Here is a 22430-nt window from a genome sequence, read left to right on the forward strand (position 1 = left end):
TATGCATATAAATTCAAGTATTTACTTTGCTCCTCTATTATTTATTCAACAATTTGCTCTTTAAAATAACGCAATGCGGAGTATATTGCATTCATGCGCTTGCCGCGTCTTAAATTGAATTGCGTCTCTTGCCTCTCACGAGTTGTCACTCCTACAATCTCACTCGGTCACGGGCGGAAAATGAAAGCACCCACATAGCTTTCTGTTATGCTCGATCCCAATAGTCCTAGAAAGAGGACAAAAGTCTAACTCTTCCTTCTTACGTCCGTGTCACTGTAACATCCAGCAGGTGTCTCGTTCCTTGTATGTGTGTTCACTCTGCCCAACTTAATATTATTAAACAAATATCTTAAATCTTATAGCCAATATTCAGCCACTATTTTCATATTTTTTTAAAAGATGTTTTTCCGATCATTTGATTGTATTTATCGGGATGGAAACATCAAATTAATATTCTACCTGAAACATTGGCTCAAGACTATTAAATATTGGCGATCTGCTTATAAACCGACTCAAGGCTACTAAATGTTAAACCTTGAGATGACAGCGCTCATTCTTCTGTTGCGCCCATATGACGTATCTTGCTGTGGGGGCAGACCGAGACTCCAAGCTCCCAAATTATTGACCTTGAGATGACCGCACTCTCTTCTATTGCTCGCCTATGATGTATGTTACCGTGGAGGTATTAATTATATACATCCCATTTGCCACGGGTCCATAACATCCCGAGTTGTTTAACAGGCCCATGTAGAATCAGGTTTTTCTTGTACTGCACATCAATAATAGTAGATTCCCTTCATATTACCTTGGCAGTGTTCTCTCTATTTATTCAAGCAGAGACAATAAAGCTTTTAGTCACAAACCACCCAGGAGCACAGGGGATTTGAAGTCCGTCTGAGTGCATTCCATTCGACGGCCACATTGAGGCCCTGTCTTAAGGTACATATCCACCGCTGTTCTATTCTGTGTAGGGCTGTGGCCATATCTCCACCTCTAATCTGTGGTCTAATGCTTTGCAACACGAACCACTTTAGATCCGTATCTATGTGCTTGAATTGAACAAAATGGTCCACTAGGGGTTTTTCCGCCACCTTGTTGCGGATACAGCTCCTATGTTCCCCTATTCGTTGTCTTGCTTCTCTCGTGGTTTTGCCCAGGCAGAGTAACTCGGAGGCAAATAATTATGTAAATCACATTTTTAGTTCTACAGTTAGTGTGATTCTTTAGCTGCCATTTAACTTAACCATAGTTAATCTCCAATCTAGTCTCTGTCAAAGGGCAGGCTACGCAATTGCCACACTTGTGGTGAACCACTAGTTCAATACCGTTTGGTCTCACTTTTTCCCTGGGTGTGTGTGCACTAGCCTTTGCTTTAAATTTTGACTTTTTTTTTAAAAGCAAACATGGGCTTTTGACATAAGCTTCCTGGTTGCTTGATTAGATCCCAGTTACGATTAATAATCCTCTTGATGTCATTACTAACCGGGATGAATGTAGTTGCACATACCAGTCTATCTTGTCTTTGTTTTTCCCGAGGACTCGGACATACATCTCGAATGGTACTCGGCCCTTTCAAGATTCTTTTTTTTTTCTTTCTTTTGAAAAAAAAAACTTTATTGATTTCAATTTAATGAACAAACATTACACCAAAACACGGTGCACAAATACAGTTCCCCAACATTTTCCCCCTCCCCAACTTACCCTCCCTCCCCTTAGAGCCTCGCAATTCTGCAACCTTCCTTTCCTGGCTCATGGGCGTCGCGCTTTCCTCACTTTCCGAGGAGAGATCCTCTTCCGGTTCCTCTTGCACGGGCCCCGACAATGTGGCAACCAAATGAAGCCAGGCTGCAAGTGTGCTCGCTTCCTTACTCCCCTCACCCACGCCTCTGTCCACCGCTTCCCTCCACACCACTGTTTCAGCATCCGCCCATTTCAGGATATCCCGCCGCCAGGCCTTAACATTCGTTCTATTGCTTGCCTTCCAGCTCATCGCTATCCTGCATTTAGCTAGAATATACGCCAGGTCTTTAAGTTTGCTCACATGTTTGAGTTTGCACGGCCTTGGGAACCCACCCACCATGCACGCCCACAGAGCGTCCACATCCAAGTTTATCCCTTTATCTGCTAAGAGGTGTACTAACTCTTTCCAATATCTCGCTATTTCAGGGCATGTCCAAAACATGTGTACCATCCCAGCATCAACCTCTCCACATTTCGGGTATATCTGTGTTCTGGCGTTCGTAAACCTGGCAATCTTCTTTGGGCTCATATATGCTCTATGGGTAACATAATAACTGAATCTGTTGCAGTCTCGCATTTCTTGACACTTTCTTATGATATCCTTGCATTCTGGCCCATATCCCATCTCCTATTGTTTCCCTGCCTTCTTCCTCCCAGTCTCGCCTCATCTGGACCACCTCCTTCTCAACCTTAGACATCATTAGTTCGTAGACCTCATGGCCTCCATCAGACACGGCCTGAAACGTTTCTATGGCAGCATCCGGTTGCCGGGTGAGCTCCGCCCCCAACCACATCCTCTTTACCATTTTTTTACCAGCCTGACATGTGTAATATATTGTCCACCATGTAGTCCTGTGTCCTCTGTATCGAATTCTATTTTCTCCCCTTCTTGCCACACATCTCCAATGGTTATTACTCCTACTGGTTCCCAGTGTTCTCTAATAGAACTCCTCAATTACTCGTCTACCCCCTTTAGTCCCACTAGTGGTACCTGTGGGGAGCACGGAAGCAGGCTCTACACCACATCTTCCTCCCCAGGTCTAGTAATGTGGACCCTCTTCCCTTCAGAGGTTCTGCCAACCACACCATTCATTAAATAAAAAGGTGTACATTCTGCCCTCAACAATTTAGACTCTGGTGTGGGGCCCTCGGATAACCATCTTGCCACGTATTGAAGCTGGCCAGCCAGGTAGTACACCTCGAAATTAGGCAGTCTAATCCCGCCTTGCTCATACGGGTTTTGCAATTTCCACAATGCTATTCTATTCCTGGAATTGTGCTAAATGAACCCCCTGCATATACTCTGTACCTTGGTGAAGAACCGCTTAGGTATCCTGTACGGAACATTTGCAAAATAATACAGTAGCCTGGGTATCATCTATCATCTTCAGTAATGCAACTCTGCCCATCATAGTTAAAGGTAACTGGGCCCAGAATACCATGCTGCTTTTATAAAAAATTTTCACCGCTTTCTGTGTTATGTTTATCCTCGACTTTGTGATAAATATCCACTCCCAGGTACCCAAAAGTATCAGTTGTCCATCCTACCTGTAACACTGGCATACTCGTGTTGCCAACTCGTGTTGTGGTATTCCCACATATTTACCTAGGGGGAATATGGTAGACTTTTTAGGGTTAATTGTTATGCCTGAGAGTATTGTGTATCGTTCCATTACCTCTAAAAATGTATTGTTGGTTCTCTTCAGGATTTTTCAAATATAGCAACATGTCATCTGCGTATAGTTTTACAGGTGCTGTCCCCTTTTCGTGTTTATTCCCACCTCGCCATATTGTTGTCTCAGATATATCGCTAGAGGTTCCAGTGCCAAGATAAAGCGCACCAGGGACCAAGGGCACCCCTGTCTGGTGCCTCTGCTCAGGGTCGATTCCGAATTGATCGGTCCTGTTCGGACTCGAGCCACCGGCTCACTGTACAGCTGCTGAGCCCACTTCAGGTACACTGGTCCCATCCCATATTCCTTCAGAACCGCCATTAGCCATGGCCATTTGACCGAGTCGAAGGCTTTTACCGCATCTAGCGAGACTATCGCTACTTCTTGGGGGCTCCCCTCTGTCCGGTTTATAACATGATGAAGCCTCCTGAGATTGTCAGAGATACAACTGCGCGGGACATACATCGTCTGATCAGGATGTATATGTTTATCATTGGCCTCAAGCTGTTCGCCATCACTGCAGTGAGTATTTTGCTACCCTGATTGAGCATTGATAGCAGTCTGTAAGATCTGCAGTTCGTGCTCTGCTTATCTGGATTGAGGAGCGGAATAATAATCTACCCTTGTCAAACGCCTCGTTTAGCATGGTTAACATCGGTGTAAGTAAATCTGCTTTGTTTTATAGAACTCGCTTGGGAGACCGTCCGCCCCCAGTTGTGGGTAGTGTCTGGATCATGCACTCCAGCTCCTCTAGTGTAAGTGGGGCCTCCAAGTTCTCTCTATGTGGCTTCCCCAAGCCTAGGCAAATTGATCTCGGGCAGTGTATCCAATATGTCAATTTCCTCCTCCCCAATTTTATTTGCGTATAACTTGCGATAATATTCATAAAAGCATTCATTCACCCCTTCTTGAGTGTCTTCCATCAACCCATCCTCCCTTTGCATTTCACTGATTGCCTGTCTGGAGGCTTCATTCTTACATAATCAGGCCAGCAACTTGCCCGGTTTGTCTCCTTCCGTATGCTGCCTTTCTATATATTTCCTATAATTCAAGTTGCTTAATCTCTCCCAGTGGCCTCTGCATTTCTCCTGTAGTTGAGGTGTAACCTCAGCCCTTCCCACCCCTGAGTAACACGCACCCTCTTTCATTTGAGCCTCTCTCCTTTTCCGTGTCTTGTAATTCCTGCACTATACCGCCCTGTAATCCTTTCGATTTCGAAATTGCTTTCCCCTTACCACCACCTTGAATGCTTCCCACAGTGTGCCGGCTGACCTCCCACTCCCTGTATTGTTTTCAAAGTATTCTTTTATTACTTTCCTCGGGTCCTCTCTTAATCGACTTCCTCTCGTCTCCTGCTGTACCTTACTCCTCTCCCTTGGCTACCTTGCCCTTTTCTCCTTCCTCCTCCTGCCCTATCTCGTACTCCTTCCACACCTCCGCAGGGTGTACCTCTAATATGTACCCCTCCCCGGAAGGTCTTTAAGGTTGGCAACTTTCTTCATATTGCCACCCTCAATCCTCGCTCCGCTGTCACACTCCTCTGACATCTGCCACCTCCTTGAATAACTTGACATCGATGTCCTCGGTCTTACCGAGACATGGTTGTTAGGCAGAATCCTGTGCAGTCCCTTGGGGAACACTGCAAAAAGATTAAGACTACAGGAGTAAGCAGTAAACCCAATTGGTAGCAGCCTGCACCACCCAGATTTACCTTGTAGCTGTGGCTGAGCAGTCAGACTTCTTTCAAGAAGAGTAGGGCAGTATATAGAGCATACAAAATAGGGCTAAAAACACAGTAGAGCAAACGAACACTGACCAGAGCTTTTTATAAAAAGTATATACTTTATTTAAAACCCACTTTAGGCAATATACTAGCACTCTAAATCAAAAGCAAGTTAGAACACAGTCAGGTAAAGTATACACACCTCCCTTAATAACTATTAGACAAGTCGGAATTAAAACACCACGATTTGTTAAACGGATGTGAGCGCATAACCTGATGGCACTCCCAATAGTTCAGTTAAAGGGAGAGAAAGAGACGGAGCATAGAAATAAAACAGGTCCCAACACTTTTAGGAGTTCTCAGCAAGGGAATAAAGGCAGTAAATGCTGTAGAGCCAAAGTTCATAGGCCAGGCCCACTTTAAAGGGAGCAAAGCAGAATGTGCCCAGGATCACACGGTTTAAAATGCATTAAAAGTCCTTGCAGAATGTTCAAAAGAGGTTGGGGTGATTCAAGAAGGAAAAGTTAGAAGGTCTGGGGCCAACCCAGTTAGCAAGCCAAGGATTTAAGGGGTCACCTTGGGCAAACCGAAGAAAGGGAGGCCAGTCAGGACACAGCACCTTAAACGGAGAGGAGGCTCTAGCGGTGGCAGTTGTTCCTGGCAGTGGTTGCAGTTCTTTGTTTCGACCAGGGGAAGAGAGGATCTCGTCGAGGAGGAAACGTGGAGTCGTTGCACTGCACAGGGATGAAACCAGCCGCGGAGTTCGTCGATAAAAGATGCATCCCTTTTATTCGCGGTCAAAGTGGTGAAGCTTGGCTATCCGGCCGCTGGGGTGCTTGGCACGGGCTATTCGACCAAGAGACGTCTTTGGAAGGTGAAAGGGGCGAACTGGTTGGACCAGCCAGCTCGGAGGAAGAAGACTCGTCCAGCTGAAGATCTTCTCTTGTCGGGAAAGTGGTGAGGTAGTTGCAGCAGGGCTTCACCGGTGGTGTCGTCGTTGCAGATGGCTCAGCTTCTTCCCTCTTCGGATTCTTGGGTCCTGTGGCGACTTCTGTCGGATTCTTGGGTCCTGTGGCGACTTCTGAAGTCCCAGTCCCAAAGGCCCTGCTTTATGCAGAACCCCCCCCCCCCCATTCAACAGCCTAGCTGTCACTCAAACATGCTGAGTGGTGAGTCGGGCGGCTCACCACTGGCCTTATCGGAACAGAGTGCGACTTGAGTTGCAAAGGCAACTCAGTCAAGGGTGCCAATTCCCCATCCCACCCATCCTGTGGATCCCAGACAGAGTGGCACCATTTGGAGGGCTTCTGTGGAGAAGCCAGCCAAAAAGTGGAACAAAGGGCTCGACCTTGGTCAGAGTTAGAGACCGGCACGAACGCCATTTTAGAAAAGAGTTCTGGCAAAAAAGACCCAACTGTGAATTTAATATTAAATAAACCGGCGGTATCTTTAACATTGCACCAAAAAGTGGTGCGTTTAAAATCAATGGGAAAATCCCATAGAGAATATTCAGGTGGAATATTTTGTGTGGTAACCACTGCCACCAGCCAGAAACTCCACAAGGGAGGACTGGACAGTGCCCCCTTGAAAACCGACCCAGGGCCAATATAATTAACCCCTTCCAGTACTTCCACAATATTATGGTGTGTACTGGTTCTGTTCACAATTTAGACTAGTAAAGTCAATGGTGACTTTACATGCCATGGGAGACAGAGTCCGACATACCTCAAATCATGCCTAAGAGTGGGAGGAAAAGAGTCTCGCTCTTAGCAGGAGAAAAAAACAAACCCGAAAAATCCAGCAAAGCTGCTGGGGGACTCACTAGGTTTGGGAAATTAGCTTTATTAGAGAATTCTCCCTAACAATGGTTCACGGCCAGCTCTGTCATGAGTTTTGAAACTCTCCTCCCTGATGGCTACAATATCCTCCTTGCCCCCAGATCCACCCGGCCTGGAGGTGGTGTAGCCCTTATCTTCCCTGAGTGGATTCCTGCCTCTAACATCCCCACTCAGACTTACTCCTCTTTCGAATGCCTTGTCTGTAGACTCTCCCTCTCTCCGAGCCACTCCATTACTGTTGCTTCACTCTACCGACCACCTGGTCAATTCACCTCTTTTCTCTCTGAGTGGGCAAATCTCTCCTCTGCCCTCCTGGCCTCTACCTCTCAACTCCTCCTTGGTGATCTTAACATCCATCTTGATTCTCCCTGTTCCTCATCTGTGCTCTTTCTCGACTTCTGCGATTCACTCTCCCTTTCTATCTTCCCTCCGGCTCGACTCACTCTGCTGGCCACACACTTGATGTCATGATCTCCTCTGGCCTCCCCATATCTACTCCCCTCACCACTTCTTTCCTGGAGCGATCGTTGCCTCCTCTCTTCTCATCTTCCCATCTCCTCCCCTCCAGCCAAGCCTACCCCAAGACTGCCACCCACCTTCTCGGACATCCGGCCCATGAAATGTGCATCAGTCGGGACTTTCACTGCCACCTTCTCAACCCCTCCTCCTCTGCTGGCTGACTCACACCGTGACACAGCCCTGTCTCTACTCTACTCCTCTATTTCTGATACTATTGATGCTCTTGCCCCTGTTATGAGGATCCGTTTGAAGCCCAAAACCAAGTGTAATTTTTGGTTTGACTCCGACCTAGCTACACTCAAACGTAAGTGTAGGGCGGCCGAGGGGAAATGAGGGCCTCTTGCTCATCCTCTGATGAACTGGCCTGCCGCCTACTCCCAATAGCAATACCGTCTCTGTACGTACCAAGAAGCAAGTCCATATTCAAGCCCGTATCTCTGCGGCATCTAACAACTCGGCCAAACTCTTTAAAATCTGCAAGGCGCTAGCCAACCCTGATGCAGTATCCACCCCTCCTCTCGGGCTCTTTGCAGTGACCTTGCCTCACACGTTATCTCTAACATCCAGGACTTCTTGTCCTTACTCTCCACCTCCCCCCGCTCCTCTCCCCTCTCCCTCTCTGCTTGTTGACCCACCCTCAGCTACCCCTCCTCCTTCTTTCTCTGCCTTTCCTCTTTTCTCCCCTGATTAGGTCACCGATCTATGAAAGTCTCCTCAAGACGGGTCCATCCCTGCTCCTCCAAAACAATTAAGGACCACATTGATACCCTTGCTCCGGCCCTTACTGACTTTTGCAACCTCTCCTTTGCCTCTGACCTTTCCCCTCCCCTCTGAAGCACTCCCTTGTGCATCCTCTCCTCAAGAAACCCACAGCTGATCCCTCTTGTCCGGCTAACTATCACCCAATTTCCTTTTCTCCCTTTTTGGGTAAGCTCCTGGAAAAGCTTGCCATCTCTCAGCTTAACCTTCACTCTGACTCAGTTGGCTCTCTCCATTACCACCAATCTGGCTTCAGAGCTGCCAGAAGCACGGAAACTGCTCTCGTGAACATACATGAAGACCTGCTCTCCAACATTGAACATTCCCTCTGTCCTCATCCTACTTGATCTCTCCTCTGCTTTTGACATGGTCAACCATACCACCCTGCTAAATTGTCTCTGTGACAACATGGGTATCACCGATCAGGCTCTGGCTGACCTTTTTCTCTCTGATCAACCCTTCTAGGTACAACTTGGGTCCTTCCTATCCTCTATCTCCCTCTCTACCTGCGGTGTTCCCCAGGGGTCTAACCTCTCATCCTGGCTTTTCAATCAATACCTGGCAACTCTCGCCTACTGCATTTCCATTTTCTTCTCAAATTTCCAATGCTATGCTGACGACACCAAACTCATTTTCAGGCTTCCCTCGGCCACCTCCTCTCCTTCCTTCATCTCTGACTGCCTAATTGCCATTCAAAATTGGTATGCCGCAGATTATCTTTGTTTAAACGCCAACAAGACTGAGATCCTCCTCCTTGGTACCCGCCCTCCATCCTTTCCTCTCACTCTCTGGCCGGCCTCCCTTGGCCCTCCTCCTGCCCCTTCCAGCGAATCGAAGAACCTTGGGGTAATCTTTGACTCCACACTTTCCTTCTCCGCACACCTCTGTCTCCAAAAAGTTTAACTTCTTACTGCACCTCCTTAAAGGCACTCTTCCTTTCCTCTCCTTGCCTCAGAAGCTCCTTGTCTCCCAAGCTCCGATTCTCTCTAGGTTGGACTACTGTAATAGCCTCTTTCTAAATCTACCTGCCTCCACTCTCTGCCCTTTACAACTAATCCAGAACAGGACTGCAAGACTTGTCTTTGGCCTCAAGCCCTGGGATCGTATCTCTCCATCTCTGAAATACCTTCATTGGCTCCCTGTGGTTGGAAGGATTACATTTAAGACCCTTTGCATTGTCCACAAGGCTTTCTGGGGCCTGGGCCCAAATTACCTTCAACTATCTCTAGAGCCCTTCACTCCTCTCCCTCCAACTCCCTCCGGGTCAGTCGTTTTTCAAAGAAACAAGCTGGTGGTAGAGCTTTGTCTTCTGCGGGGGCCTCCCTCTGGAACTGCCTACCTGCCACCTTGAAACTTGAGGAGAACCATCTATGGTTCCGGAAGCGCCTCAAGACCACCTTCTTCGCCTCTGCCCCTCTTATCCCCTGCTGATTTCCTTTCTCTCTCAGCAATGCTGCACCTGGCCACCCTCTGCCCATCGGGCCCAGGTACCTGCTCGCCCTTCCACCCTCCTGCACTGCCCCCTGGCCACCCCTTGCACTGGAGCCTGTATCTGTACCCATACAGCCCCCCCCTTCTGTCTGCACTGATCAGATACTCCCTATCTGACTAACCTTGCACTTGGCCCTCACAGGCTGCACTACCAGTGTTTTGGTTCACCTTATTTACTCATTATTTATCTTGTCCTCTTATGCTCTGCACTTTCCAATTTCACACCCCCCACCCCCCATGCACTTGCGCGTTCTCATTGTCACTGGGCCTAGTAAGATCGTTTGTTCTCTCCCCTGTTCCCCTCCTTGGTCGTGCTCTGAAACACCTGTGTATGAGCGCGATATACATGAAATATCATATATCATACTGTATCCCTCAATGCTTCGGCTCTAAGCTTCCATGTCTGGATTCTCGACCTGGGGGGTGAGATCTGCCACGTTTCAATCAGCGGCACGTGGTCTGAGAGGACTGCTGCCTTTTACTCTGCACTTCTCATGCCTTCTATTAATGTACTGGCTATAAATATGTAGTCCAACCGGGTGTGTAGATTGTGGGGCTGAGTAGTGCGAGTACTCGGTGTTGTGGGTGAAGCATCCTCCACACATCAACCAAATGGAAATCATTTAAAAGTGCCCCCAGGGCCTTAGCTACCGGGCTTGGCAACTTGGCAACTTTCTTATCCGATCTATCAAGCTTGGGGTCTAATGTACAATTAAGCCCCCTGCCCCCCGATTATAACTGCTTCTTCCATATATGGGCTGATCTTTGCATACAGGTTCCTGAAATATATCATGGTGTAATTATTTGGGGCATATATGTTGATAATGTTCACCTCTCTATTCCCCACCAACCCCTTTAATAATAGCATTCTGCCATCGATCTCTGCCTCTTGTTGTAACAGTTTAAACGGGACATGTGGTGCTATCCACGTGATAACCCCTCTGGAATACATGGAATATGTTGCGCCTATTGTGGTCCCTTTCCATTTCCTCTTCACCACGTCTAGTTTATATCTGGTCAGATGAGTTTCTTGCAATAATGCAATTGTTTTCTGTGTCTTCAGGTACATCATGACCTTATTCCGTTTGATATAGCTGTTTAGCCGTCTCACATTCCAAGTCATTATCTTCAGGTCCCCCATATCAGGTGTTCCCTATTGCCTCCCCCCCCCCCACCCCCCCTCCGGCCCACCTCTATTTTAGAACTGGCTTATGATTGCAGGCTCCTCCCCTCCCAACACTCACCCCAATAACACCCCAAACGTCCTTCCCTCCTTAACAATTCCACCCACCCCATTTTCAACTGCCCAGCTCCATTCCTGGATCTCAGGCTACCCTGCACCCAGTCCGTCTCGGCCCCGCCGGTACTCGGAACTCTGCAGGGGGATACCCCCACTACTGGTATCCCAACTAAACCACCTACTGGGGGTGAGGACGCATTCCCTCAATATCTCCCGCATTAGGCCAAAGTATATAACGCAGAAGCCATACTATGCGCATATCACATATTCCGGTATACATAAGCCCAGAGACCCGTGTCATAAGAGTATATGGTGCTCAATGTCGTCATTACTATACTCCCATGTTGAGCCCTGTAGGATCTTATGCTACTCCATGTCCTTGTTAATGTCACAGCCACCAACCAACATCAATTGTATCAGTTTATAATACGATATGGCATAAAAGTTGGTGAACTTATCCTGCTCATTCTGAGTCTGGCTCTCCGCATCATCCGAGCAACCCAGTGTGTCCAGCCAGCCTGCCGCGTCTTCGGGCGTCTCAAAGAAAAAATCCTTAATCTTATGGAAGACTTTCAATTTGGTTGGGTACAGCAGCATGTATTTGAAGCCAGATTCTCGCAGCCGCATCTTGATCGCCACGTAATGTAGCCATTGCCTCTGTACCCCCGAGGTGTAGTCTGGATACGCTGTGACCGTGGCTGACGCTCTAGTCATCGTCCCACCTTTGCGGAAGTGTTCAAGAACTTTCTCCCTGTCTCTTTATAGATCAGCATCTTAGCCATGATTGCTCTGGGAGGGGCTCCCGGCTGGGGTCTTCTTGCTTGGGCTCTGTGTGCCCTTTCCACCGTGAACCCTTGAGTAAGCGCTCCCGCTCCTATCTCTTGTATCATCATATTCTCCACATAGTTCATCGGGTCCATACCCTCTTCTCCTTCCGGTAGTTCCACTACACGTATGTTATTGCGTCACATCCGCCCTCCTGCTTCCTCCACTCGGCCTTGCAACTTTGCCACCTGTTGTTGCAATACATTAACCTCCTTAGCATTGGCCATGCTGGTATCGGTGTTGGTCTTCACTTTAGTCTCCAAACCACTTGTGCGCTCTGCTAGCGTTCTTATGTCCTGTTTTAGGAGGTTAACATCTACACTGACCGCAATCAGTTTTGAATTCCATTGAGATCTTCAATTCTGCCATGGCCGCGTTGAGCTTTTTCTCCCATGAGAATTTCAAGTCTGCTATGGCTTCCAGGATCTTTTGATCACTACGCGGTTGAGTGGTTGCTCGATGTGGGTCTCCCTCAGTGTTTGAGGATGTGTCCGGTGACTGGGACGGCTTAGCGAAGCTATGCAACGTGGGTTGTTTCCCTTTAACTTTGCTGACCTTGGACGCCATCACTTCTTGTGTTGAGAATGGCACTTTCACTCCCGGAACGTCTTGTGTTTCACAATGGAGGCAGTCGCTGGCACTATGCACCCCTTACGTGTATTGTATTTTTAGCAGACTAGAACTTAAGAATCGATAAGAGTTATACTTTTACTCTAATGCGCCAACCACTTGTTTTGAATTTGTTTTCGGTGAGTACTCTCATAAAAAATATGAAAATCAAAATTCCACATTAATAATTGCAAGTAGTCAACTTTGTAGTTCCAATATTCCATTTATTTATTGTAGGCTACACATGTTAGCATCACATGCGAACTTATCCATTGAATTTGTTTTTCAATTTTCCATATAATAGATTCCAATTCCCAAATACTCTCAAGTTTGATCCTGTATGTGCTCACAAGATACAGGCTCATGCAAGTAATCAAATTTCTAAGAAAAAGCAAGTATGCAACTATTTTATCTTTCCATAAGAAAAGATCTGATTTCTCATACAAAATTATTTTATCAACCAAAGTCTTATACCCTAACGTAACAAAACACAATACTTTATATTAATACATTTTTTGGCCAAGCAATTTGCTCACTTCATAAATAAATTAAATAATAAAATAAAAAAATATAATATAGCCAATTACAGTGTCATGGTGGGGAAACACGTGTAAAATATTTGGCTTGGAAAAAATGTCCCTACCGCCAAGAGGGGGTAACAAAGAAGACATTTTGAGAACGCAGGAATGCAAGTGGATTTGTATAATGGATACATGCACAACTGGTTTGAATAATGATACAGAAATGTATAACTGGTTATGAGACTAATTGTTTGGACAATGACACTGTAATTGGCTATGAAATTATATTTTTTTTATTTTATTATTTAATTTATTTTTGAAGTGAGCAAATTGCTTGGCCAAAAAATGTATTAATATAAAGTATTGTGTTTTGTTACGTTAGGATATAAGACTTTGGTTGATAAAATAATTTTGTATGAGATCAGATCTTTTCTTATGGAAAGATAAAATAGTTGCATACTTGCTTTTTCTTAGAAATTTGATTACTTGCATGAGCCTGTATCTTGTGAGCACATACAGGATCAAACTTGAGAGTATTTGGGAATTGGAATCTATTATATGGAAAATTGAAAAACAAATTCAATGGATAAGTTCGCATGTGATGCTAAAATGTGTAGCCTACAATAAATAAATGGAATATTGGAACTACAAAGTTGACTACTTGCAATTATTTTGTGGAATTTTGATTTTCATATTACTCACCGAAAACAAATTCAAAACAAGTGGTTGGCGCATTAGAGTAAAAGTATAACTCTTATCGATTCTTAAGTTCTAGTTTGTTTCTGTGTAGCAACCACACATGGATTAGAGAATTACTCGTGCTGACAACCTTCTAATTAAAAAAGTGAACAATTTTGACCACATAGCTGTAGCCAAGGCAAGCTTTTTTGCTTGGTTGCAAACTTCTTTACTGTATTTTTAGCAGTGCTGTGCTTTATTCAGCGCCCAACCTGAGTTCAAGGTTAAGTGTGCTGTCCGCATCACTTTCGCCCACTCGCTATGTGTGGCCTGAGCCACTCTGGATCAAGACAGTGTCGCCTCTAATGATTGCATCACATCCACAGTATTTGGACTGTTCTCACTGTACCAGGTGTCTTCCTTAGCTAGCTGTCAGTGTTTCCGCTCACCAATCACGTTGTTTCTCCTACCAGCAGCTGTCCTGTTAGCTCTGCGGTTGCACATCAACATTCAGGTGAGCTTCTAATGACCTTCACTAGCTTCTGTCAGATCCCACGTCTGTGTTCTGGCAGTCAGATCAGGGTTTTTACACTGTGGATGTGCTTGTGTTACTGCTTGCACATTAAGACCTGCATTATGTCATTGGTCTGGGGGTGCTGCCGCCACCGGCTATGTCTACTGGCTATGTGGTTCCTCCTGTGTAGTGCACACCCGGATGCAGAAGCCAAAATCACGGTGGCCTCCTGATTATCTTGGTGCCCCTCTAGCGCCCCGTGCTGTGGGGGTTCACCTGCCTCATGCAGACCTATGCGGGTTGATTCACAGCTGGGCCCATTGTTGCCGGCGATTTGGTGTTCCGTACTATTTGCATGGTCACAATATTTAGGTGCACAGTGGTACGTCGGAAATAGCAGCAGGATCACTCAAAGCGTGCTAGTGGTCTCCCATTGATCCGTCGCTTGATGTCCATGTTCTTTTATACTCTAGGGTGCTGCAGCCGAACAGTGGCTATAATCCCCGCACCGCCGAACCCCCCCCTCCTCCCCCTTCTCTCTACAGGCATCCGTTTTGCTTATAACCCTAGTATCCCAACACTGCCTTTACATTGTGAGCACAGCTGGCATTCGTTACTACCTCTCCCTGAATCATGCAGCCGCCGCATTCCGTACTAGTAGCAATGTATCTCCATGCTTATTCAATAGTCACTCGGCGCGTTGCGGCATCCATTACAAGCTTCCAGTATATGCGTAACTTGAAGCGATGTATCCTTCGATTTGCAAGCATACAGCTACTTCGCTCCGTCCTGTGTTGTAGCCGCCGGCGCTTGTGCTCGACTCCCGTGGCAAGGTTAAGGGCATCCGACGTGTCCGCTCCCAGTCCTGGGCACAGCCCTCGGCGCCCGGGTCCGCCAGCACACCTCCACTCATGCGCGCCCTCGATCTGTTGCATGGGCTATCTCTTTGTTCACCCGGTATCGGACTCCTGCTGTGTCTCAAGCTGGGCAATTCTCGGATCGCTGCTCCTCCTTTTGGTGCAGATTACTTGTAACTGCTCCGGCCTGCTGACAGTGCGACACCCCCCCCCCCCCCCCCCAAGCAGTAGTTTCTTCAGATCGCCAATCTCTTCTCTCAATCCCTTTGTCTGTCGGGATCTGCCATTTTGTATTTCCGTTGATCGGTCGCAATCTTTAAAGCCTCGTTATACTTGAACCGCATTTGCAGTCTGTTCAACATGCACATCTGGTTTGCAGCACAGTATCATACGTCTATATCTTCAGCTTAGTAGGTCGTGGGAATCATTTAGCATGATTTCTATGTGGATCAGTCCAGGATCTGCGGGAGCTCCTCAGGAAGCACGTCCTATCCCATGGCTTGATAGCCACGCGCCCCTTTTTAAGATTATCTTTTAATTAGTTTACTAGGGTAACCTTTCGGATAATCTCTCTTTTAATTGTCCTGCATGTTTACAAATTCGTTTTTTTTCTGTACAATTTCTGCGTATTCGCAGAAATTATCCATAGGGTAAATTTTGCCGCAAGACCATCGGGTGGAAACTGTAAAAATGTTAGTGTACTTTTATCGGTAGGTTTCCGATAGAAGGTAGTGACCAACTTTTCTGCCGATTTTTCTAATGATAAAATCCAGGAAACGTACTACTGTTTTGTTCCATTCCATTGTGAACTTGATATTCCTGTCACACCTATTTAGCCGTTTGTGAAACCGCATTAACAAGTTACTGGTGGCCCCTGCAGACAATGAAAACATAGTCTATGTATCTGTACCAGGCCCTCGGGCTCTGGTACAGGTCAACATGTTCTAATGGATTTCCTTTTCCAGATATAAACTTTTCCTCATAATCAGCCACGAATGGATTGGCTACATCCGGGGAGAAAGTCACCCCCTGCTTACTCCTTTTTTTTTTTTTCTTTTTTTTTTTTCTTCTTTATTTTAATTTGTTTTCTTTATATAGATCTCGGTCATGGCTAGCCGTGCACATTCTAAAATAAAACCCTTTTGTCCAAGTAGTTCCCCCAACACCGCCAAACACTGCATCTGGGGAATGGGGGTGTAGAGAGACTCCACGTCCATAGTTGCCAAGATATCATCGGCTCTCATCTCCATCCTCTGTGTAATTCGAATCATATCTCCCGAATCTTTCACGTTAAATGGCTTTATTTACACAAAAGGTTTCAAAAAGAATTAAACATATACTGACAAAGGTCTGGTGGTTGGGTCATATTGCGGTTTGGTATATGATTCTTCATCACCTAACAATTGTAGGCACTCCTTCTCGTAGTCTGTTGTTTGCAGGACCACCATGCCTCTCACTTTGTCAGCCGGCTTGAATGTAATGCCCTGTACATCGCAGGTTTTCTTTAAACGCTCTTTGTGCCTTTGTCAGGTTATCCGGGGCATAATTTTTCTTTTCAATGGCTTTAAGCACCTCTCTGGTGACTCTATTTTCAAAGGTCTCAATTTCTGGCGGGCATGTATGTAAGGGAGGGTTGAATGTAGACTTAACTTTTAGGCCTGTGACATTAGGTGTTGTAACCAATCTCTGTTCTATATTCTCGCCTCTCTGTTTTGGCAGATAATGTTTGAGGTGTATGTTTCTAAAGGACTTTGTAGTTCCAATTCAGTTGTGAAGCAATCTGCTTTAGCCACCGGGACGAATGATAGACCTTTAGAGAGTAAGCCTAATTCCGCAGTACTTAACGCGTCGAAAGATAAATTGACAATGGGTATTTGATTACTGTTCATTGGTTCTGATACGCATTCCGGGACCCTGACCTTCTCGTGGAAAGCCCCTTTGGTTCCCTTGATCAAAACCCTGTTGTGGATGGCCTCCTCTTCCGCCTATACTTGTGCCTGCTTGGTTGTTCAAGGAGGAGTCCGAACCACTGGGCGAGCCTGAGGTATTGAAGAAAGACCCATCTGTTTCTTCGATTAATTTTTGGCCGTTTACTTGGTCTGTGAAGAAACCTTCCCTTAGATAAGGATACATTTTCTCTTCTTTATAGTTTGCTATATCCTTCTGCAATATAGAGATTTTGCGATCGAGATTTAGTTGTTTGAATTTTTTAATTTCCAATTCTAAATCTTCTAATTGTTTTTTTTGCATCCTTGATGCCTTTATTGTCCAAAAAACATTTTTTTTCTAGCTCGGCCAATTCTTCCCCTTGTTTTTTGGTCTCTTTCTCTGCTGTTACTACCATTAGGAGTATCCAATCCCGAGAACATTTGTTGCCAACCCCACTGAATCTTTTCTGCAATTTGGGCTTGTCAACAAATATTCTCGGTATATTTTTCACCTGCAGATCTTCTGGTATCATCTAGGTGTGGGGCTGGGGAGCAGGATGGGGGCATCTTGCTGTGTGGAGGGACTGATGTTGGCATCTTGGGTGATTCTGCAATGGATGAGGGCACACTAGTGTCGGTCTGGGACAGGTATGGGGCATCTGTTCTGGAGGGTGGCATGAGTCATCTAGGTGTTGGTTAGGAAGGTGGAATGGGCATCTTGGTGTGGGTCTGGGAGGGATGGGGAACATTGGTCTGGAGGGAGGGATGGGGCAAATTTGTTGGGTCTGAAGGGTGGGATATGGCATCTTGGTGTGTGGAGTTGGATATCTTGGTTTGTGTCTGGAGGGCAGATTGGGGGCAGCTTTCTGTGTGGAGGGAGGATGGGGCATCATTGTATGGGTCTCGAGGGGGCATTGGTGGCATCTTGGTGGGGTCTCACATTGAGGGTTGGTGGCATCTTGGTGGGCTCTGGAATGGAGAGAGGTGGCATCTTGGTGTGGGTCTAGAGGCATGGTGGTATCTTGGCGTGGGTCAGAAAGAGGCATGGTGGTATCTTGGTGTGGGTTTGAGAGAGGGATGGGGCATATTGGTGTGGGTCTGAGAGGGAGGGATGGGGCATATTGGTGTGGGTCTGAGGGAGGGATGGGGCATATTGGTGTGGGTCTGAGGGAGGGATGGGGCACATAGGTATGGGTCTGGAGGGAGGGGTGGGGCACATAGGTGTGGGGCTGGATGGAGGGATGGGGTACAGTGTGGGTCTGGGGGGAAGGATGGGGCCTCATTGGTCGGGGGAGGGATGGGGGCATCTTGCTGTGTGGAGGGAGGATGAGGCATCATGGTATGGGGCATCTTGGTAGAGTCCGGATCCGATGGGGGCATTGTTAATCTGGAATGGAGGAACAGGGCATAAGATGGGGGCATGTCGGGGAATGATGGAGCATGTGGGTTTGAGTGAGGGCAGGAGCACTCTGGTTGGAAGGAAGGGGGCATCTGGGTGTGAATGGAGGGATGGGGTATGTATGTCTGGAGACAAGGATGTTGGTCTATGGCAGGGGTGGGAACATGTGTGTCAAGGGATGGGGTAATCCGGGTGTGTGTATAGAGAGAAGGGCGGGTGGCACCATCTGAGTGTGAGTCTGGAGGTATAGAGGTGAAGCATATGTGTGTGGCTCTGGAGAGAGGGGTGGAGCATCTTGGTGTAGTTATGGAGGGACGGATGTTGGTGTCTTTGTGTGGGTTCAGAGGGAGGGATGGTGGCATGTGGGTCCGGAGGGAGGTGGCATTTGAATCTGGAACGTGTGTTTGGAAGGAGAAATGGGGCATTTGAGTGTGAATTGGGACATGCAGGGCTGGAGTATCTGCTTGTGAGTGGGGGCATGAAGGATCATTCACAGGGAAGCAGCCCGGGGGATAGCCGCAGGCCCGACATCAGTTGCTTCCCAGATGCGCACACCCACAGCCTGAGGCACCCCTTGCGCTACGGTCCGGCCAGCAAAGCGGCCCGGGGCCCGTGGGCAATCAGGCGGCGGGGAGCGGGATTCCCTTCCACTGGAGGGGAGGGGGGGGGGGTCACCAGCCCAGCATATGGACGGGGATGTCTGGCAGGGTTGAGTTAACCTGCTGCGGATGTCCCCCAACCACTCACTGAAGAGGGAGCCCCATGCGCCCCCTCGCCAAGCTGGCTGGTGATGCACGCTCCTCTCTGACCAGTGTGGGCATTGGTGGGCACACCCTGGTTGGCAGGGAAGCCCCGAGTGGGGGCAGCCGGTAGCCGAGGGGGAACCTGGCTGTTCTCGAGGGACGCCTCCCCAGGCAGACATGGGCCCAGCATGCCAGGCGCAAGCTCTGAGCCATAGTGCAGCAGGCTTACTCGAAGGGCGGGCATCGAGATTCCAGCTAGCGATGGCCAGGCCTGCCAGCGCAACAGGCGACCTTCCCTCTTGCCTAGGAACCTGTAGCTCGGCCCCATGCGGCCAGGCTGGGGTTTGAAGACTGGTGGTCCCACCCGACCCTGTGCTGTTTCTGGCCCGCTCCCCCAGCCCCCTCAAATCCCCAAAAGGGGGGTGGATCGGGTTGGGGAAGGATGAGTGGGTGGGCCGGCGACAGAGCAGCCTATCTCCATCCGTGTGGGAAGCGCTGTGCTGCAACAGGCAGGCTTCCCGGGCTGAGCTCCCGGGTTTTTAAAAAAACCAAAATGGTCTCGTCCGACGCCCAAGTGGGGAAGTTAGATGGAGCGCTGGGCTGTCTCGCCGCAGGTGGCGCTGCCTCCCCGGCCTCTCCTGCACCTGCAGGGTCAGGCCGACGTCTGGAACAAAAAAGTTGCCTGTGACTCTTGGCGGTGGATGACTTGGCTTGCGAGTCGATGAAGAACGCATCTAGATGCTAGAATTAGTGTGAATTGCAGGACACATTGATCATCGACGCTTCAAACGCACCTTGTGTCTCTGGGTTCCTCCTGGGGCTACACCTGTCTGAGGGTCGCTTGAACATCAAACACCCTGTTGTTTCCGCCCAGGGGCGCGGCTGGGGCTGTCACAGGAGCCAGTTCCCTTTGTCCCCCCTAAGGTCATACCCTGATCAGCACTGTTGCACGATCCCTGGACCTAGCGTGCAGGCTCATTGCCGGCGTGTCCCGGCCTCCCCAGTTTACCTGCCTTGTGCAGGTTTCAGGAGGGCCAGGCGCCCAGCACGCATTAAAAAAGGCTGGCGTACCTTCACCCTATCCCAGGGGACTTGGCTGTGCCGCGTGTCTGTCTGTGGTGTCCCACAGCTGCCGGCGCGGGATGGCCCTGCAGCGCAGGCTTTGCGGCCAGGTGGGCTTTGGCCGCAGATCGGCTGAGCGTGCGCTGTACCGCGCTGTCTGCACAAGGCTAGGACAACCCCCCTCGTACAGCCCCGGGCTCAAGGCCAGCCTCCCACAGCTTTCTGCTCCCCCTGACTACGGCCTCAGATCAGACGTGGTGACCCGCTCAATTTAAGCATATTACTAAGCGGAGGACAAGGAACTAACTAGGATTTCTTCAGGAACGGTGAGTGGAGAGGCCAGCGCTGAATCCTCGTTCAGCGGCAGGCATGGGAAATGTTGCATGTAGAAGAATGACTCCACGGTGTTGCTCTGGGGGCTCACGTCCTCCTGATCGAGTCTTACCCCACGGACGGTGTTAGGCCGGTAGCGGCCTCGGGCGTGCCGTGATCGGGTGTTCTCAAGGTCAGGTTGCTTGGGAATGCAGCCCAGTGGGTGGTGGTAAACTCCATCTAAGACTAAATACGGGCACAAGACCGATGACCAACAAGTACCGTAAGGGAAAGTTGAAATGAACTTTGAAGAGAGTTCATGGGCGCTTGAAACCATTGAGAGGTAAATGGGTGGGGTCTGTGCAGTCCGCCCGTAGGAGTCAACACGGCGATTGCCTGGAACGGCGGGATGCCCCTGCGTGACTGCTGCACCTGGCCCCCACAGTGTGCATTTCCTCTGTGGAGGTGCACCGCGACCGGCTCTGGGTCAGCTGGGAAGGCCCCAGGGGGCAGGCGGCTCTCTGCTCCGGCAGAGAGTGTTACAGCCCCCTCACATCAGTTTTGCTGTGTCCATTGGGCCGAGGGAGATTGACCGCTGCCACGCCCTTCTCCGGCAACCGTTCCGGGGGTCGCCGGAGCAGCGGCGGGAGACTGGGCTCCCGATGCAACTGTCAAATATGGTGGACTGCCCTAGGTGCGCCACGAATATGTCGCACCGCCGGGCGGGGAGGCCCACAAAGGGCGACAGGGGTCTGAGGTGATGTCGGTTACCCAGCCGACCCGACTTGAAACATGGACGAAGGTGTCTAACACGTGTGTGAGTCAGGAAGGCCGAATGAAACCCTGTGGTGCAAGAAGGCGAGGGCCGGAGTGCGTCGGCTGGGATCCCATCGCTGTGGGCGCACCACTGGCCCTTCTCTCCCACTCTGTCAGGGAGGTGGAGCATGAGCGTGTGTGATAGGACCCGAAAGATGGTGAACTAGGCATGGGCAGGCCGAAGCTAGAGGTAACTCTGGTGGCGGTCTGTAGCGGTCCTGACATACAAAATCGGTCATCTGACCTGGGTATAGGGACGAAAGACTAATCAAACCATCTAGTAGCTGGTTCCCTACGAAGTTTCCCTCAGGATAGCGGGCGCACAGAAACCCCAGTTTTATCTGGTAAAGCGAATCATTAGAGGTCTTGGGGCTGAAATTATCTCAAGTTATTCTCAAGCCTGGCTCTCTGGCATGGAGCAGGGCATCGAATGCAAGTGCCCAGTGGGCCACTTTTGGTAATCGGAACTGATGCTGGGGAATGAACCGAATGCTGGGTTAAGGCGCCGATGCCGACGCTCATCAGACCCCAAAAAAGGTGTTGGTTGATACAGACAGCAGGACGGTGACCATGGAAGTCGGAATCCGCTAAGGAGTGTGTAACAACTTACCTGCCGAATCATGTAGCCATCAAAATGGATGGCGCTGGAGCACCTGGCCCATACCCGGCCGGCTCTGAGGTCCGTGGGGGTTAAGCAGCGACAAATAAGAGGGCTGCTGTGGTGTGCACGGAATCCGTGCCGAGGGCACGGGTGGAGCCGCCGCAGGTGCAGATCATGGTGGTAGTAGCAAATATTTAAACGATAACTTAGAAGCCTGAAGTGGAGAAGGGTTCCATGTGAACAGCAGTTGAACATGGGTGAGTTGGTCCTAAGAAATGGTCGAGCGCCGTTCGGAAGGGATGGGCGATGGCCTCCATTGCCCTGAGCAAATCGAAGGGAGTCTGGGTCAGATCCCCGAACCCAGAGTGGTGGAGACGGGCCCCCCTGCGGCGTCCATTGCGATAACGCAAACGATCCTAAAGAAACTGGCGGGATCCCCGGGGAGAGTTCTGTTTTCTTTGTGAAGGGCAGGGCACCCTTTAATGGTTTTGCCCCAAGAGAAGGGCCAGAGCTTTGGAAAGCATTGCTGTTCTAGCGGCGTCCGATGAGCTCTCGCTGGTCCTTAACCATCTGGGAGAGCTG

The 22430-nt window shown here is 48.8% G+C and overlaps 1 non-coding gene across 1 annotated transcript; it reads left to right on the forward strand.

Moving 5' to 3' along the window:
- Positions 1 to 19743: 19743 nt before the first annotated feature.
- On the forward strand, positions 19744 to 19897 carry LOC138565074 (5.8S ribosomal RNA). Its single transcript, XR_011300993.1, has one exon. It is a non-coding gene; the product is annotated as a 5.8S ribosomal RNA (ribosomal RNA).
- The last annotated feature ends 2533 nt before the right edge of the window (positions 19898 to 22430 follow it).

This window comes from Ambystoma mexicanum, chromosome 1q, assembly GCF_040938575.1.
Source record: "Ambystoma mexicanum isolate Mex_15411 chromosome 1q, UKY_AmexF1_1, whole genome shotgun sequence".
NCBI classification, from domain to species: Eukaryota; Metazoa; Chordata; class Amphibia; order Caudata; family Ambystomatidae; genus Ambystoma; species Ambystoma mexicanum.